The sequence below is a fragment of the Hordeum vulgare genome, chromosome 2H, assembly GCF_904849725.1.
Source record: "Hordeum vulgare subsp. vulgare chromosome 2H, MorexV3_pseudomolecules_assembly, whole genome shotgun sequence".
Taxonomy (NCBI): domain Eukaryota; kingdom Viridiplantae; phylum Streptophyta; class Magnoliopsida; order Poales; family Poaceae; genus Hordeum; species Hordeum vulgare.
The window spans coordinates 31821044-31841290 of NC_058519.1; positions in this window are offsets into that span (position 1 = coordinate 31821044).

Consider the following 20247-nt stretch of genomic DNA (forward strand, 5'->3'; position numbering starts at 1 on the left):
TATCATGAAACCCCGTCAGGATTTCATCCACCCCGACTTTAGCAAAGCCAGCTGGAATCTCACGGCCATGCTAGTGTGCATCAGGGCCAGAAGGTAAAGCTTGTCCGACGGCCACCTTCATGGATATGTTCTTGAATTTATGATGGAGTTCACATGATGTTGACTCCTTGATTCCATCCACGGGGTAGCCGGGACCGCCCTCTATCATTCTTCATGCATCGTCGGGCGGGGCCTCAGATTCAGCCACGTTGCTTTTCAGCTTAGATGGGGCGCCGGTAATATCAAGTGCAGGATCTTCCTGGCGCGCTACTCCTCTAAGCTCATCAATCTGCTTCTGTTGCTCATTAATCCTGGCAAGCAACTGGTTGAACTTGTCATTCTCCTCATCCTGCTGCCGCTTCTTTGCTCTCTCTCGGCTTCTGTAAGTGTCTTGGTCTCTGGCAAACCCAAGCCACCACGGGTAAGAAGGACCGAAGCCTCGCGTTCTTCCTCCATGTTCGTCATTGCCGAGGACCAGTGTGAGCAAATCTTTCTCTCTATCTGTAGTGAACTTTCTTTTTCCCTCCTTAATTTCTTTCACTATCCTTTTCCAATTCTCCCTGGGTATCCTAAGACCGTCACTGCAGATGAGGTCCCCTGTTTTTTCGTCGTACGACCCACCATGCGCAAGGAACCAATTTCTTGCTCTCAATTCCCACTCATCACGGAGTGGTTCAGGTACGATGCCTTTATCTAGCAGATCTTGCTCTTTCTTATCCCACTTTGGGATGGCAGTCTCATAGCCTCCTGGCCCCAGCTTGTGGTGATATTTCTTCTTGTCGGCATTTATCTTGTTCTTTTCTGATAATGCCTAGGCATCTTCTAACTCCTTGTACTCTTGAAATGCCTTCCAGTGATTCGCCTGCTTGGCTAGATACCCCTCGAATACTAGCACTTTCTTTGTCTTCAGATAGTTTTTCCATAGCTTCTTCTTCCAGCTACGGAACAGTTCGACCATCTTCTTTAGAGTCCACTGCTTGACTTTGGCCCTCAGTTTGTCTGCGGCGTCTTCATTCTCACATTCTGGCAGGTTGAAATGTGACATGAGATCATTCCAAAGATTATCTTTGTACCTTTCGGCGACATATTTACTATCGGCTGCCCCTTTGCGCTTGTTCCACTCCCGAACGCTGATCGAGACGTGATCCCTAACGAGAACTCCGCATTGCTTCTTGAATGTGTCAGCAGCATTCTTAGGAAGCTTGGGTTCGCCCGTAGGCAATATCACCTCAAAGGTGTAATGCGTCCGTGCATCCAACTTTCTAGTGGGGCCTCGTTTCGTAGCTTTGCTCGATGTGGAGGCCTAAGAGGGAGAAACATTCGTCAAATGAATGTATATGTATACAATATAGAGCTATCTCCAATATTTTTCACATATTACAAGTGATTGTCGAACTTCATATGTATACCTCGCCGGACTTTATTATTTCTTCAACGGCTTCTCCACCGGCTTCTCCATCAGTGGAGCTATCACCTTCTCCGTCATTGGACCTATCTCCTGCCCCATCGGCTTCATCTTCGTGTCGCTCGACCTCCATTCCATATCTGGAGGCGTTTAGATATGACGACGGAGATACAGCTGGTTCAACGTCGGGGCCGTCTTTGATTATATCTTCGAGAAGTTCTTCCTCTTCAAGGTTCCTAATATGTGGATCCATAGTTCTGCAAAAAACGGACATTTGATTAACTAATAAACTAACAAACTATATAAGAGGGGTTGTAAACTTCGAAGTGTCGTTTTATATAGGAGGACCTTTAGTCCCGGGTCTTGGCTAGAACCTAAACTCTAAAATACCAGCCGGGCGGAGCCCAGTCCCGGACACTTAAGCATATACAATAGCAAAATTAAACTAGTTCTATTAATTTTCTTGCTAAAAATAAACTATTAACACTTAAGCATATACAATAGCAAAATTAAACTATTAACACTTAAGCATATACAATAGCAAAATTAAGCAATAATCTAAGAAACACTATTAACACTTAAGCATATACACTATACAATAGCAAAATTAAATGACAAAAAATATATTTCTTCTTCTTGTAACCCTAAACTAATTTTTCCTCTTCTTCTATTTCTCCTCTTCTTCTACTTCTTCTTCTACTTCTACTTCTCCTCTTCTTCTACCACTTCTCCTCTTCTCTTCTTCTACTTCTCCTCTCCTCCTCTTCTAATTTTTTCTCTTCTTCTACTTCTCCTCTTCTTCTCCTCTCCTCCTCTTCTTATTCTCCTTTTTCTTCTTTTCTTCTCCTCCTCTTATTATTTTCCTTTTTCCTAATTCTACATATTACTAACCCTAATAATCTAGCACAAACCTAATAACAATAGGAATTAAATGACAAAAAAATCCTTTTCTTCCTTTCTTCCATTTTTCTTCCTTTCTTCTCCTTTCTCTTCCTTTCTTCTCCTTTTTCTTCTTTTCTTCCCTTTTTCTTCTTTTCTTCTCATTTTTCTTCTTTTCTTCTCCTTTTTCTTATTTTCTTCTCCTTCCCTTTTTCTTCCTTTCTTCTCCTTTTTCTTCCTTTCTTCTCCTTTTTCTTCTTTTCTTCTCCTTTTTCTTCCTTTCTTCTCCTTTTTCTTCTTTTCTTCTACTGGCCGGAGTGTTGGGGAGGAGGGGGCGGGGGGCTTACCGGCCGGAGGTGTCGACGGCGTGCGGCGAGGAGGGCGGCGCGCGGCGAGGAGGACGGCGGCGGCGAGCAGGACGACGGCGACGGCGAGGAGGACGTCAGGCGGCGGCGAGCAGGACGGCGGGCAGCCTGACGGCGTCGTCGAGTTCGTCGTTGTGCCGCGCCGGGCAGGAGAACGAGAGGAAGAAGAAGAGAAATGAACGATTTGGGTTCGAAATTTTCTAACTCCCGCTTATACAGGTGGATCTTTAGTCCCGGTTCGGGGCTCGATCCGGGACTAAAGACCCCTTTAGTCCCGGGTGGAGCCACGACCCGGGACTAAAGGCCCTTTTTCGGCAGACCAAGAGGCGGGAAGCAGGGGCCTTTAGTCCCGGGTCGTGGCTCCACCCGAGACTAAAGACACCCTTTAGTCCCGGGTGGAGCCACGACCCGGGACTAAAGGCCCTTTTTCGGCAGACCAGAAGGCGGGAAGCAGGGGCCTTTAGTCCCGGGGCGTGGCAAGAACCGGGACTAAAGTGTTGCCTATATAAACCCTCGCCCCTGCCCACCATATCCCCTGTTTTTTGGTTGTTGAAGTGTGACCATGCCATGCTCTTGCCACTCTAGTTCATGCACATGACGTGTTCGATGAAATGCCCGAGCCACTCTACTTAAGCTTTCTCCTCTCCAAGCTCGACCTCCAAGCTCCATTTTCCTTAATATTTGTCTAGGTTTGGCCGTGCACCAACTGCACAAGTGTTTTAAAAGGTTAGCTACTTCATCCTTTCATTTGTCACTGCTAGTGTAGCTCATTTCAAATGCTCAAATTAACTTCTTAGAGTCTACACATGCGTAGGGTGTCGTCCCGTGCCCGTCCTCACCATTGTCGATCGCCCCGTGCCGATCTCGTCGCGAGCACCACCGTGGTGAGCCTCTTGTTCTTATCTTCTTTTTAAAAGAAAAAATATCTTACTTGTATGATTTAGATACATACTTGTATAAATTACTAACTTTCATTATTTTTTGTTATTATATAGTGCGATGGTTTTGGTATCCGCCTCCGTCGGCTCTCGTCCTGTCTATGATTCGGATGTGGTATATATTATCTTTTATAACTATTTGTTTTATTTAGTGTTTACGACAATTATGACGACCAACGTGACATATATATTTTTAATCTAGGAGGTATGTGAACCGGAAATTCCAACCCACATAAAAATTCTTGTCGAGAAGTTAAATTTGGTTGAAAAAGAAAACAAATACTTGAAGAAAAAATTGAAAATAATTGAGGATAAGAATATGGAACTGGAGTTGCATGTCGCCGATGTCATCGATGATCGCAAGATGAATATCGATGCGATGCGGTTGAAGATGGATGCAATGCGCTTGAAGATTAGGAATATTAGAAAATATGCCATTGATAAAGAGGCTTGGTATCATTATGCTGTTGGGTCAATTGTTACCTTAGTTGCGATTTTGATCGCGTTTGTTGTTGCATTTAAATGTTTTACATAGTTGTATGTTGTGTTATGAGAGAACTTTATGTATTTATTTTTTGCAATAGTAACATTTGATCACTACTGTTCTTTGGCTTTAATGTGATGATGAACTTGTATTAATTTGTCATATGTTCTGCAATGGTTTTTTGATATATTTAATTTCATAATAGAGATGAATCGCCAATTTGACCCTGAAATTGAAAAGCACTACAAATGAACTCTGAAAATGTTGAAAGTTGGCATGCTATCATCATTTCACCCACATAGCATGTGTTAAAAAGTTGAGAGGGCTACGACAAAAACTGGATGCACTTCGTGTACAAAACAAACAATCTCTCTCGAAGTATCAGGGTTTCGAATGAGAACTCATCTCTTACATGGATACTATGTAAATGAAAAGTGTTTGAAATTTAGTACATTCCATACATGCATTACATAAAAGGTTTAATACATTATTACATTATTGCACCAATATTCCTATCTATTATTTCTGTTTTCTTCTGGGTCGTAGCCATGGAGAATCTTCATCATTCAGTAGGATGCTTGGGTCAGTTTTTACTTTGAAGGGCGGAATTTCATGAAACTTATTATAATCTTCTGACATGTCTGTCTTGTCATCTACTCCCACGATGTTTCTTTTCCCTGAAAGAACTATGTGGCGTTTTGGCTCATCGGACGATATCTTCTTTTGCTGATTTCTTTTTCTCGTTTTTGTAGACATGTCCTTCACATAGAAAACCTGAGCGACATCATTGGCTAGGACAAATGGTTCGTCCATGTACGCAAGATTGTTGAGATCCACTGTTGTCATGCCGTACTTTTGGTCTACAACTACCCCGCCTCCTGTTAGCTTCACCCATTTGCACCGAAACAAAGGGATCTTAAAAGTAGGTCCATAGTCAAGTTCCCATATCTCCTCTATGCACCCGTAATATGTTTCCAAACAGTGCCCATTCTCGTCTGTTGCATCAAAGCGGACACCACTATTTTGGTTGGTGCTCTTTTTATCTTGGGCAACCGTGTAAAATGTATTCCCATTTATCTCATACCCTTGGAAAGTACATATAGTCGAAGATGGTGGCCTGGCCAAACAGTACAGCTCATCTCCAATGGTGTCGTCATTCATGAGATGTGTCTGCAACCAACTGCCGAAAGTCTTCTCGTGTTCCCCTTTAATCCAAGAGTCAGCCTTCCCCGGGTTTTCGGAGCGTAGAATATTCTTGTGTCTCACGATATACGGAGCCACCACGGTAGAATTGTGTAGAACTGTGTAGTGTGCTTGAGAGAAAGAATGCCCGTCCATACATACTTTTGCTTTCCTCCTAGTGTGCCTTTTCCTGTCAGCCTACCCTCATACCGAGATTCAGGAACACCAATCGGCTTAAGGTCAGGAAGAAAGTCCACACAAAACTCAATGACCTCCTATGTTCCATAGCCCTTGGAGATGCTTCCTTCTGTCCTAGCACGGTTACGAACATATTTCTTTAAGACTCCCATGAACCTCTCGAAGGGGAACATATTGTGTAGAAACACAGGACCGAGAATTCTAATCTCTTCGACTAGGTGAACTAGGAGGTGTGTCATTATATTGAAGAAGGATGGCAGCAACAACAACTCAAAGCTGACCAGACATTGGACCACATCAATCTGTAACCCTGATAGACTTTCTCGATCGATTACCTTCTGAGAAATTGCATTGAGGAATGCACATACCTTCACAATTGCCAGGCGAACATTTTCCGGTAGAATTCCCCTCAATGCAACCGGAAGCAATTGCGTCATAAGCACGTGGCAGTCATGAGACTTTAGGTTTTGGAATTTTTTGTCTTTCATATTTACGATTCCCTTTATATTCGACGAGAAGCCAGTCGGGACCTTGATACTGAAAAGGACTTCAAAGAAGATTTCCTTCTCTTCCTTAGTAAGAGCGTAGCTGGCACGCCCTTGAAACTGCCCTGGATGCATGCCATCTCTTCCTTTATGACGTTCTTGGTCCTCCCGTGCTTCCGGTGTATCTTTTGACTTCCCATACAAGCCCAGGAAGCCTAGAATATTCACGCAGAGATTCTTCGTCAGGTGCATCACGTCGATTGCCGAGCGTACCTCATGGACTTCCCAGTAGGGTAGCTCCCAAAATATAGATTTCTTCTTCCACATGGGTACGCGCTTATTAGGGCCGTTAGGAACAGGTTGGCTGCCAGGACCCTTTCCAAAGATTACTTTTAAATCTTTGACCATATCAAATACTTCAGCACCAGTACGGATGACAGGCTTCCCCCGGGGTTCTGCCTTGCCATTGAAATGCTTGCCTTTTTTCTTTAAGGGATGCTTGGGCGGAAGAAAACGACGATTGTACGGGTACACATTCTTCCTACATTTGTCCAGATATATACTTTCTGTCTGATCCAAACAGTGCGTGCATGCATTGTATCCCTTGTTTGACTGTCCTGAAATGTTACTAAGAGCAGGCCAATCATTGATGGTTACGAAAAGCAACGCTCGAAGGTCAAATTCCTCTTGTTTGTGCTCGTCCCACACACGTACACCTGGTTCGGCCCACAGCTGTAAAAGTTCATCAACTAATGGCCTTAGGTACACATCAATATCGTTGCCTGGTTGCTTTGGACCTTGGATAAGCATTGGCATCATAATGAACTTCCGCTTCATGCACAACCAAGGAGGAAGGTTGTAGATACATAGAGTAACGGGCCAGGTGCTGTGACTACAACTCTGCTCCCCAAAAGGATTCATGCCATCTGTACTCAGACCTAACCATAAGTTCCTTGCATCAGCTGCAAATCTCGGGAACTCTCTCTCAATTTTTCTCCACTGCCGACCATCAGCGGTGTGCCTCAACTTATCGTCTTTCATACGATCTTCCATGTGCCATCGCAACAACTTCGCATGATCTTTATTTCTGAACAGACGTTTCAACCGTGGTATTATAGGAGCATACCACATCACCTTGGCAGGAACCCTCTTCCTGGGTGGCTCGCCCTCAATATCACCAGGGTCATCTTTTCTGATCTTATACCGCAATGCACTGCATACCGGGCATTTATCCATATTCTCGTACTTCTCACCGCGGTAGAGGATGCAGTCATTAGGGCATGCATGTATCTTCTGCACGTCTAATCCTAGAGGGCAGACAAGCTTCTTTGCTTCGTACGTGCTGGCGGGCAATTCGTTCTTTCTTGGAAGCATCTTCTTCATCAGTACCAGCAACTTTTCGAATGACGAGTCAGTCACACCGGTCTCTGCCTTCCACTTCAGCAATTCCAGTGTGCTACCCAGCTTCTTCTGGCCATCTTCACAAGTTGGGTACAACAATTTGTTGTGGTCCTGTAACATCTGCTCGAACTGCAACCTCTCCTTTTCTGTGTCGCAACCTCGCCGTGCATCAGAAATGACCCGACCAAGATCATCAGCGGGCTCATCTGGTTCCCGTTCTTCATCCTGATCTTCTTCTTCATTGTCTTCCATTGCGGTATCAGCATACTCAGGGAACATAGATCGGTAGTTGTCATCATCGTTCTCTTCTTCTTCATCGTCGTCTTCCATCATAACCCCTCTTTCTCCGTGCTTGGTCCAAACATTATAGCCCGACATAAAACCGGACCGAAGCAGGTGGCTCTGAATGACTCTTGAGGAAGTGTAATCCTTCTCTTTCCAACATTCAACACATGGACAAAACATATAGCCACCACCATGCTTGTTCGCATCGGCTACATCTCGAAAAGAATGCACGCCTTCTGTGTAAGCGGCTGTGCGTCGATCACCGTACATCCATGGATGGCTCATCTGTGTTATACGACAGTATATCAAATACAATCACGATCCTAAAAATTAGTACCGCACGGTCTAAACGAGGAAATATAGTTGCTAACCTTTTAGAATAAGTAGAAATAAAGAGGAAGAGGTTTAAGCGTGGCTCAGGCATCTCATATCGTAGTTGTGTTCGGTGAACTAAAGCGGCATCGCTCTAACACACATTTCAACAAACACCTCTAGTGCATCAAAAAAAGTGGAGAGCTAGCACCCACCCACAATCCTCCATCCAAGAAAAATGCAAGGAAGAGGGGAGAGGGGGGCTGTGCTATATATAGGTAGAGGACTTTAGTCCCGGTTTGAGACACAAACCGGGACTAAAGGTGGCGCACATGCGGGCTGCCCACCGCGTAGCCCTTTAGTCCCAGTTTGGGACACGAACCGGGACTAAAGGCTCCTTACGGGCCGGGACTAAAGCCTCGAGGGAGGCATTGAGAATTGGGGCGACGTGGCCGGGCCTTTAGTCCCGGCCCAGAGGCAGGTCGAGACTAAAGGGTCCCGGCCAAAGGCCCGTTTTCCACTAGTGTGTGAGGTCATTTTACATGATTTGATACATTCTACCGAATGTGCATCCGAGTTGTGTTGATCAATTGGCCATAAGACCGTCTTAACGAGTATGTCTGGCTAATCAGTTCCAGGGAAATATTAATGTAGGAGTGTTGAAAAAAGAAATTAATGTAGGACGCACCATATCACAAGGTCCTAACTAGGGGATAAAATATGATAATATTGTTTAATACGCAATAGTATCTGAATATCACAACTACTTCCTCCGTTCCTAAATATAATTTTTTAAAGAAGTTTCATTAGTGGACTACATACGGACGTATATAGACATATTTTAGAGTGTAGATTCACTGATTTTGCTTCGTATGTAGACTTCTAGTTAAATATCTTAAAAGACTTATATTTAGGAACGGAGGGAGTAGATGGTAAATGGGAATTGCATATAGTCATTGGTTTGTTTTGTCAAATGAGACCAACATACCCTAATACATATGTATTCTACATGAAGTGGATATGCATTTTTGGTGTGAACTTGGATTTTTGGGTTACCCCCAAGCTTTAAGATTTCTTTGAGAATGACTAGAAATGATTCTCTCGGCAGGTCAATGGTCTATGCATAACAACATTTGTTTTCACTTTGTTGATCATCAATTAATGTTTGTGATTGTTAGTGTTTTATGGTGGTAGTATTTAAAATATTGGGATAACTTCTCATTGATATATGTTTCAGTGACTTTACAACTCAGAGTCTTTATTTTATTTGGATCAAGAAAACTGAAAGTTGGAGACACACAATGTCAAATAAATCTTCCTACACCTCATTCTTTAACCTACCCATCATACATTTTTCCAAGCTTTGTAGCCTTTCAACATCATACCGCCGATAGAGCACGCGCGGATGCTTCAGAACATTATATAGTTGAACCGACGGGCTCGAAGCGGATTTCTGTACTCCACGCGTAGTTGAACGTGACCATTTCAACATGATGCACCGACTGGCCGCCATTGAGGATGCAGAGTGCGTCATCGTCTGACGCGATTACGCCAGCGGGATCGACATTGATGGAGGAGTTGAACCCCTTGCATGCCAGCTTCACATAGATCTATGCGCAGGTGCACCTGTTCTCCACCGCCACCCGGTACCGCGGGTACCCTCCGGTCTTCCCAAGCACCGCGGTCTGGGTGACGGCGAGATCGGACAGAGGGCAGGGTTGTGCGTCGCCTGCATTACCTCACAATTAGTTCATGGTGTTTGTTTTGGCGTCCAGAAACACATACACTACACATGTATACATATGAAATGGAGAACTTTCAGTGCAAAAGTACGGTATACCGAGGTACTTGTGTGCCAAGACATTATATGCAAATGCATACCTTGGTTGCTAAAGGAAAGCAACGAACAAGCCGCGAGGATCAGTATGAGCTTGGCCTCCATGCTAGATTGTTGGTTAGTAAGATGTGTACACAATTGCTCTCTGTTATGTTGCACTCTTTTCTATTATGTATCACGTATGCTCCTGTTGCTTGCTATTTATAGGTCAAGATATAGTGAACTCAAGCAAGTTTTTAATTCATGGTTTAGCTATAGATAAATATTGTATTGATTTACTACTACTACTATGGTACTACTAGTAGTAGCATTAGTACTATACTATAGGAAAAAATATACTTTGATTTCTGGTTGTATATGTACTTTATATGAGGATTTTTTTTAATAATTAATTAAAAATTCAAAATAGTTTCAAAGTATTTTTAGGTTAAACTTGACTTTGTTTTGCACTAGTGTATAAATTTTCACGAGAAAAAAAAGTCAACATTGACTTCTGGATAAAAGAGACAAAAATTATTTGCTATTATAGATCACTGTTCACACTATTTTGACTGAAAAAATGTTTTTTTAAAGAAGTCAGGGTGTAATTTTCTTTTTATGAAAATTTTCTTACAAGTGTAATGAAACGTCAAGTTTATTTCAAAAATATTTTTAGATTTTTTGAATTTTTTGTTGAATTGCTAAATTTCTTTTGCATATTATAGGGTCTATATACACCCAGGTTTCAAAAGTCCCCCTCCCTATACTAGACAAAACTTTGTCCCTAGTAAGCCTCTAGTTGACTAGCCCATTGATCAAGGATGGTTAAGGTTTCCTAATCATAGACAAGTGTTGTCACTTGATGACGGGATCACATCATTGGGAGAATGATGTGATGGACAAGACCCAAACTATAAAAGTAGCATGTGATCGTGTCATTTTGTTGCTATTGTTTTTTGCATGTCAAGTATTCATTCCTATGACCATGAGATCATGTAACTCACTAACACCGGAGGAATGCCTTGTGTGTATCAAACGTCGCAACATTACTGGGTGACTATAAAGGTACTCTACAGGCATCTCCGAAGGTGTCCATTGAGTTAGCATGGATCAAGACTAGGATTTGTCACTCCGTATGACGGAGAGGTATCTCGGGGCCCACTCGGTAATACAACATCACATACAAGCCTTGCAAGCAATGTGACTAAAGAGTTAGTCACGGGATCTTGTATTACAGAACGAGTAAAGAGACTTGCCGGTAACGAGATTGAAATAGGTATGGAAATACCGACGATCGAATCTCGGGCAAGTAACATACCGAAGGACAAAGGGAGTGATATACGGGATTGTTTGAATCCTTGACATAGAGGTTCAACCGATAAGATCTTCTAGAATATGTAGGATCCAATATGGACATCCAGGTCCCGCTATTGGATATTGATCGGGGAGTGTCACAGGTCATGTCTACATAGTTCTCGAACCTGCAGGGTCTGCACACTTAATGTTCGGCGACGTTTCAGTATAGTTGAGTTATAGGTGTTGGTGACCGAAGTTTTGTTCGGAGTCCTGGATGAGATCTCGGACGTCACGAGGGTTTCCGAAATGGTCCAGAGACGAAGATTGATATATAGGATTGTTGCATTTGGCTTCCTGAAAGATTTCGGGCATTGCCGACAGTGTACCGGGAGTGCCGAATGGGTTCCGGGGTTTTACCGGAAGGGGCCACCCACCCGAGAGAGAACCTAATAGGCCCATGGGTGGCACACCAGCCCTTAGTGGGCTGGTGAGGCCAGACGAATAGGGCTATTTCGGCCAAGGAGAAAAACAAAGGGAAAAGAAAAAAAGGAGGTGGGAAGGAAGGAAGGGACTCCTCCTTCCAAACCGAAGTGGAGGAGGATTCCTTCCTCCCTCCCTCGGCCGAAGCCCTCCTACTTGGAGTAGGAGGCAAGCTCCACCCCTTGGTTCCTCCTATATATACTAAAGGTTTTAGGGTTTTTGAGGCACAATTTTGCCACGTGCAATCCTAAACCTCTACTTCATAGTTCTTCCTCTAGATCGGATTTCTGCGGTGCTTAGGCGAAGCCCTGCCGGAATAAGATCATCACCACCACCGTCGCGCCGTCACACTGCCGGAGAAATCATCTACTTCACCGTCTCTCTTGCTGGATCAAGAAGGCGGAGATCGTCATCGAGCTGTACGTGTGCTGAACACGGAGGTGACGTCCGTTCGGTACTAGATCGGGACGGATCGTGGGACGAAGGTGATTTGGATCGCAAAGACGTTCCACTACATCAACCATGTTTCTTAATGGTTCCCGCTTAGCGATCTACAAGGGTATGTAGATCCAATCTCCTTCTTGTAGATGATCATCAGCATGATAGATCTTCATGTGCGTAGGAAATTTTTTGTTTCCCATGCAACGTTCCCCAAAAGTGGCTTCATGAGCTAGGTTCATGCATAGATGATATCTTGAGTAGAACACAAAAGAGTTTGTGGGCGTTAATGTTCAATTTGCTGCCCTCCTTAGTTTTGTCTTGATTCGGCGGTATTGTTGGATTGAAGCGGCCCGGACCAACCTTACTTGTACGCTTATGAGAGACCGATTTCATCGACTAACATGCAACTTGTTGCATAAAGATGACTGGCAGGTGTCTGTTTCTTCAACTTTAGTTGAATCAGATTTGACCGAGGCGGTCCTTGGAGAAGGTTAAATAGCAATTTGCACATCACCGTTGTGGCTTTGCGTAAGTAAGATACGATCATACCAGATACCCATAGCAGCCACGTAAAACATGCAACAACAAATTAGAGGACGTCTAACTTGTTTTTGCAAGGTATGCATGTGATGTGATATGGCCAAAGACATGATGTGATATATTGGATGTATGAGATGATCATGTTGTAATAGTTAAATATCGACTTGCATGTCGATGCTACGGCGACCGGCAGGAGCCATAGGGTTGTCTTTAAACTAATGTTTGTGCTTGCAGATGCTTTACTATATTGCTAGGTTGTAGCTTTAGTAGTAATAGCTGATACGTCTCCAACGTATCTTTAATTTTTTATGGTTCCATGCTATTATCTTGTCGAACTTTGGATGTTTTGTATGCCTTTTATATCTTTTTTGGGACTAACTTATTAACTCAGTGCCAAGTGCCAGCTCCTGTTTTTTCCATGTTTTTGACCATTTTCAGAGGAGGATTTTAAACGGTGTCCAAACGGAATAAAACTTCCGAAAAGATTTTTTCCGGAACAGAAGATACGCACGAGACTTGAGAATCAAGGCAGGGGCCACCAGGGGACCCCACAAGCCCCTAGGCGCGGCCAGGGGGGCCCGCGCCTAGCAGGCTTGTGGGCCCCCTGTGGCTCGCCTGCCCTACCTCTTCCGCCTATAAATTCAGAAAAATTCCAAAACTGCGTGACTGGGTGACTATAAAGATGCTCTACAGGTATCTCCGAAGGTGTTAGTTGAGTTAGTATGGATCAAGACTGGGATTTGTCACTCCGTGTGACGGAGAGGTATCTCGGGGCCCACTCAGTAATACAACATCACACACAAGTCTTGCAAGCAATGTAACTTAGTGTAAGTTGCGGGATCTTGTATTACGGAACGAGTAAAGAGACTTGCCAGTAAACGAGATTGAAATAGGTATGCGGATACTGACGATCGAATCTCGAGCAAGTAACATACCGAAGGACAAAGGGAATGACATACGGGATTATACGAATCCTTGGCACTGAGGTTCAAACGATAAGATCTTCGTAGAATATGTAGGATCCAATATGGGCATCCAGGTCCCGCTATTGGATATTGACCGAGGAGTCTCTCGGGTCATGTCTACATAGTTCTCGAACCCGCAGGGTCTGCACACTTAAGGTTCGACGTTGTTTTATGTGTATTTGAGTTATATGGTTGGTTACCGAATGTTGTTCGGAGTCCCGGATGAGATCACGGACGTCACGAGGGTTTCCGGAATGGTCCGGAAACAAAGATTGATATATAGGATGACCTCATTTGATTACCGGAAGGTTTTCGGAGTTACCGGGAATGTACCGGGAATGACGAATGGGTTCCGGGAGTTCACCGGGGGGGGGGGGGCAACCCACCCCGGGGAAGCCCATAGGCATTGGGGGAGCCACACCAGCCCTTAGTGGGCTGGTGGGACAGCCCACAAGTGCCCAATGCGCCAAGAGAAGAAAAATCAAGAGGAAGGAAAAAAAAGGGAAGGAGGTGGGAAGGAAGGGGGACTCCTCCCACCAAACCAAGTCCAACTCGGTTTGGGGGGGAGTCCTCCCCCCCTTTGGCTCGACCGACTCCTTGGGGGTCCTTGGACCCGAAGGCAAGGCCCCCCTCCCTCCCACCTATATATACGGAGGTTTTAGGGCTGATTTGGGACAACTTTCTCACGGCTGCCCGACCACATACCTCCACGGTTTTTCCTCTAGATCGCGTTTCTGCAGAGCTCGGGCGGAGCCCTGATGAGACAAGGTCATCACCAACCTCCGGAGCGCCGTCACGCTGCCAGAGAACTCTTCTACCTCTCCGTCTCTCTTGCTGGATCAAGAAGGCCGAGATCATCGTCAATCTGTACGTGTGCTGAACGCGGAGGTGCCGTCCGTTCGGTACTAGATCGTGGGACTGATCGCGGGATTGTTCGCGGGGCGGATCGAGGGACGTGAGGACGTTCCACTACATCAATCGCGTTCTCTATCGCTTCTGCTGTACGATCTACAAGGGTACGTAGATCACTCATCCCCTCTCGTAGATGGACATCACCATGATAGGTCTTCATGCGCGTAGGAAAATTTTTGTTTCCCATGCGACGTTCCCCAACAGTGGCATCATGAGCTAGGTTCATGCGTAGATGTCTTCTCGAGTAGAACACAAAAGTTTTTGTGGGCGGTGATGTGCGTTTTGCTGCCCTCCTTAGTCTTTTCTTGATTCCGCGGTATTGTTGGATTGAAGCGGCTTGGACCGACATTACTCGTAGGCTTACGAGAGACTGGTTTCATCATTACGAGTAACCCCCTTTGCTCAAAGATGACTGGCAAGTGACGGTTTCTCCAACTTTAGGTTAATCGGATTTGACCGAGGAGGTCCTTGGATGAGGTTAAATAGCAACTCATATATCTCCGTTGTGGTGTTTGCGTAAGTAAGATGCGATCCTACTAGATACCCTTGGTCACCACGTAAAACATGCAACAACAAAATTAGAGGACGTCTAACTTGTTTTTGCAGGGTATGATTGTGATGTGATATGGCCAACGATGTGATGTGATATATTGGATGTATGAGATGATCATGTTGTAATAGAAATATCGACTTGCACGTCGATGGTACGGCAACCGGCAGGAGCCATAGGGTTGTCTTTATACTAACGTTTGTGCTTGCAGATGCGTTTACTATTTTGCTAGGATGTAGCTTTAGTAGTAGTAGCATAAGTAGCACGACAACCCCGATGGCAACACGTTGATGGATGATCATGGTGTGGCGCCGGTGACAAGAAGATCGTGCCGGTGCTTTGGTGATGGAGATCAAGAAGCACGTGATGATGGCCATATCATGTCACTTATGAATTGCATGTGATGTTAATCCCTTTATGCACCTTATTTTGCTTAGAACGACGGTAGCATTATGAGGTGATCTCTCACTAAAATTTCAAGACGAAATTGTGTTCTCCCCGACTGTGCACCGTTGCTACAGTTCGTCGTTTCGAGACACCACGTGATGATCGGGTGTGATAGACTCAACGTTCACATACAACGGGTGCAAAACAGTTGCGCACGCGGAACACTCGGGTTAAGCTTGACGAGCCTAGCATGTGCAGACATGGCCTCGGAACACATGAGACCGAAAGGTCGATCATGAATCATATAGTTGATATGATTAGCATAGGGATGCTTACCACTGAAACTATACTCAACTCACGTGATGATCGGACTTGAGCTAGTGTAAGTGGATCATGAACCACTCAAATGACTAGAGAGATGTATTTTTTGAGTGGGAGTTTAGCGAATAATTTGATTAAGTTAAACTCTAATTATCTTGAACATAGTCTAAGTCCACTTTGAATATATTTGTGTTGTAGATCATGGCTCACGCAACAGTCATCCTGAATTTTAATACGTTCCTAGAGAAAGCTAAGTTGAAAGATGATGGAAGCAACTTTGTAGACTGGGCTCGTAATCTTAAGCTAATCTTACAAGCTGGGAAGAAGGATTATGTCCTTAATGCTGTGCTAGGAGATGAACCACCCGCTACGGCTGATCAGGATGTTAAGAACGCTTGGTTAGCGCGTAAGGAGGACTACTCAATAGTTCAATGTGCAGTCTTGTATGGCTTAGAACCGGGACTTCAACGTCGCTTTGAGCGTCATGGAGCATTTGAGATGTTTCAGGAGTTGAAGTTTATCTTTCAGAAGAACGCCCGGATCGAGAGGTATGAGACCTCCGATAAATTCTATGCTTGCAAGATGGAGGAAAACTCGTCTGTCAGTGAACATGTGCTCAAAATGTCTGAGTACTCAAACCGTCTAGCTGAGCTGGGGATTGAACTCCCGCAAGAGGCTATCACTGACAGAATCCTTCAATCACTGCCGCCAAGCTATAAAGGCTTTGTGTTGAACTACAACATGCAAGGGATGAACAAGTCTCCCGGCGAGTTGTTTGCGATGCTGAAAGTCGCAGAGTCTGAACTCCGTAAAGAGCATCAAGTGTTGATGGTGAGCAAGACCACTAGTTTCGAAGAAGAGCGGCAAGCCTGTTGCCAATCCGCCGAAGAAACCCAAGGCTGGACCTAAGCCTGAAACAGAGTGCTTCTATTGCAAGGGTATGGGTCACTGGAAGCGCAATTGCCCCAAGTATCTGGCAAATAAGAAGGCGGGCAAAGAAAAATCAGGTATATTTGATATACATGTTATTGATGTGTACTTAACCGGCTCTCGTAGTAGTGCCTGGGTATTTGATACCGGTTCTGTTGCTCACATTTGCAACTCGAAGCAGGAACTGCGGAATAGACGAAGGTTGGCGAAAGACGAAGTGACGATGCACGTAGAAAATGGTTCCAAGGTTGATGCAATCGCCGTCGGCACAGTGTCACTTCAGCTACCATCGGGATTAGTGATGAACTTAAATCATTGTTACTTAGTGCCTGCGTTGAGCATGAACATTATATCTGGATCTTGTTTATTGCGAGACGGTTACTCTTTTAAGTCTGAGAATAATGGTTGTTCTATTTCTATGAGTAACATCTTTTATGGTCATGCACCGAATGTGAGAGGATTGTTCATATTGAATCTTGATAGCGATACGCATATACATAACATTGAGACCAAAAGAGTTAGAGTAAACAATGATAGCGCCATATTTTTGTGGCACTGCCGTTTAGGTCATATTGGTGTAAAGCGCATGAAGAAACTCCATGCTGATGGACTTTTGGAGTCACTTGACTTTGATTCACTTGACGCGTGCGAACCATGCCTCATGGGCAAGATGACTAAAACTCCGTTCTCCGGAACAATGGAGCGTGCAAGTGACTTGTTGGAAATCATACATACCGATGTGTGTGGTCCAATGAGCGTAGAGGCACGCGGCGGATATCGTTATTTTCTCACCTTCACCGACGATTTAAGTAGATATGGTTATGTCTACTTGATGAAGCACAAGTCTGAAACGTTTGAAAAGTTCAGGCAATTTCAGAGTGAAGTGGAAAATCATCATAACAAGAAGATCAAGTTCCTACGGTCTGATCGTGGGGGTGAATATCTGAGTTTCGAGTTTGGTGCTCACTTAAGACAATGTGGAATTGTTTCGCAGTTAACACCGCCTGGAACACCACAACGTAATGGTGTGTCCGAACGTCGTAATCGTACTTTATTAGAGATGGTGCGATCTATGATGTCTCTTACTGATTTGCCATTATCATTTTGGGGCTATGCATTAGAAACAGCTGCATTCACTTTAAATAGGGCACCATCTAAATCCGTTGAGATGACACCATACGAACTGTGGTATGGCAAGAGGCCAAAGTTGTCGTTTCTTAAAGTTTGGGGATGTGATGCTTATGTCAAAAAGCTTCAGCCTGAAAAGCTGGAACCCAAAGCGGAAAAGTGCGTCTTCATAGGTTACCCAAAAGAGACAGTTGGGTACACCTTCTATCTCAAATCCGAGGGCAAAGTGTTTGTTGCTAAAAACGGAGCTTTTCTCGAAAAGGAGTTTCTCTCGAGAGAATTGAGTGGGAGGAAGATAGAACTTGACGAGGTTGTCGAACCTCTCATCCCTCTGTATGGTGGCGCAGGGCAAGGGGAAACCCCTGTCATTGCGACGCCGGTTGAGGAGGAAGTTGATGATGAAGATCATGCAACTCCAGTTCAAGTTTCTGTTGAACCACGCAGGTCGACGAGACCACGTGCTGCTCCAGAGTGGTACGGTAATCCCGTCTTATCAATCATGTTGTTAGACAACAATGAACCTGCGAATTATGAAGAAGCAATGGTGGGCCCAGATTCCAACAAATGGCTAGAAGCCATGAAGTCCGAGATAGGATCCATGTATGAGAACAAAGTGTGGACTTTGGAGGAACTACCTGAGGGCCGCAAGGCTATTCAGAACAAATGGATCTTTAAGAGGAAGACGGACGCTGACGGTAATGTAACCGTTTATAAAGCTCGACTTGTGGCAAAGGGTTTTTCACAAGTTCAAGGAATTGACTACGATGAGACATTCTCACCCGTAGCGATGCTTAAGTCCGTCAGAATCATGTTAGCAATAGCTGCATTTTTCGATTATGAAATCTGGCAGATGGATGTCAAAACGGCGTTCCTTAACGGTTTCCTTAAGGAAGAGTTGTATATGATGCAACCCGAAGGTTTTGTCGATCCTAAAAGTGCTGACAAGGTGTGCAAGCTCCAGCGATCCATTTATGGACTGGTGCAAGCATCTCGGAGTTGGAACAAACGCTTTGATGAGGTGATCAAAGCATTTGGGTTTATACAAGTGGTTGGAGAATCTTGTATTTACAAGAAAGTGAGTGGGAGTTCTGCGGCGTTTCTAATATTATATGTGGATGACATATTACTGATTGGAAACAACATAGAGCTTTTGGAGAGCATAAAAGGTTACTTGAATAAAAGTTTCTCTATGAAGGACCTAGGAGAAGCTGCTTACATACTAGGCATTAAGATCTATAGGGATAGATCAAAACGCCTGATAGGACTTTCACAAAGCACATACCTTGATAAAGTTTTGAAGAGGTTCAAAATGGAACAGGCCAAGAAAGGGTTCTTGCCAGTTTTACAAGGTACGAGATTGAGTAAGACTCAGTGCCCAGCAACTGATGAAGATAGAGAGCATATGCGCTCCGTCCCCTATGCTTCAGCCATAGGTTCTATCATGTATGCGATGCTGTGCACTAGACCGGATGTTAGCCTGGCCATAAGTATGGCAGGTAGGTTCCAGAGTAATCCAGGAGTGGATCACTGGACAGCGGTCAAGAATATCCTGAAGTACCTGAAAAGGACTAAGGAGATGTTTCTCGTGTATGGAGGTGACGAAGAGCTCGCCGTAAAAGGTTACGTCGATGCAAGCTTTGACACAGATCCGGACGACTCTATGTCACAAACCGGATACGTATTTATTCTTAATGGGGGTGCAGTAAGCTGGTGCAGTTCCAAGCAAAGCGTCGTAGCAGATTCTACATGTGAAGCGGAGTACATGGCTGCCTCGGAGGCAGCTAAGGAGGGTGTCTGGATGAAGCAGTTCATGACGGATCTTGGAGTGGTGCCAAGCGCACTGAATCCAATAACCTTGTTCTGTGACAACACTGGTACCATTGCCTTAGCAAAGGAACCACGGTTTCACAAGAAAACCAGACACATCAAACGACGCTTCAACCTCATCTGCGACTACATCGAGGGAGAGGACGTAAATATATGCAAAGTGCACACGGATCTGAATGTAGCAGACCCGCTGACTAAACCTCTTCCACGGCCAAAGCATGATCAACACCAGAACTGTATGGGTGTTAGATTTATTACAATGTAATTCACATGGTGATGTGAGGGCTAGATTATTGACTCTAGTGCAAGTGGGAGACTGTTGGAATTATGCCCTAGAGGCAATAATAAATATAGTTATTATTATAATTCCTGTATCAAGATAATCATTTATTATCCATGCTATAATTGTATTGAATGAAGACTCATTTACATGTGTGGATACATAGACAAAACACCGTCCCTAGCAAGCCTCTAGTTGGCTAGCCAGTTTATCAAAGATAGTCAGTGTCTTCTGATTATGAACAAGGTGTTGTTGCTTGATAACTGGATCACGTCATTAGGAGAATCACGTGATGGACTAGACCCAAACTAATAGACGTAGCATGTTGATCGTGTCATTGTGTTGCTACTGTTTTCTGCGTGTCAAGTATTTATTCCTATGACCATGAGATCATATAACTC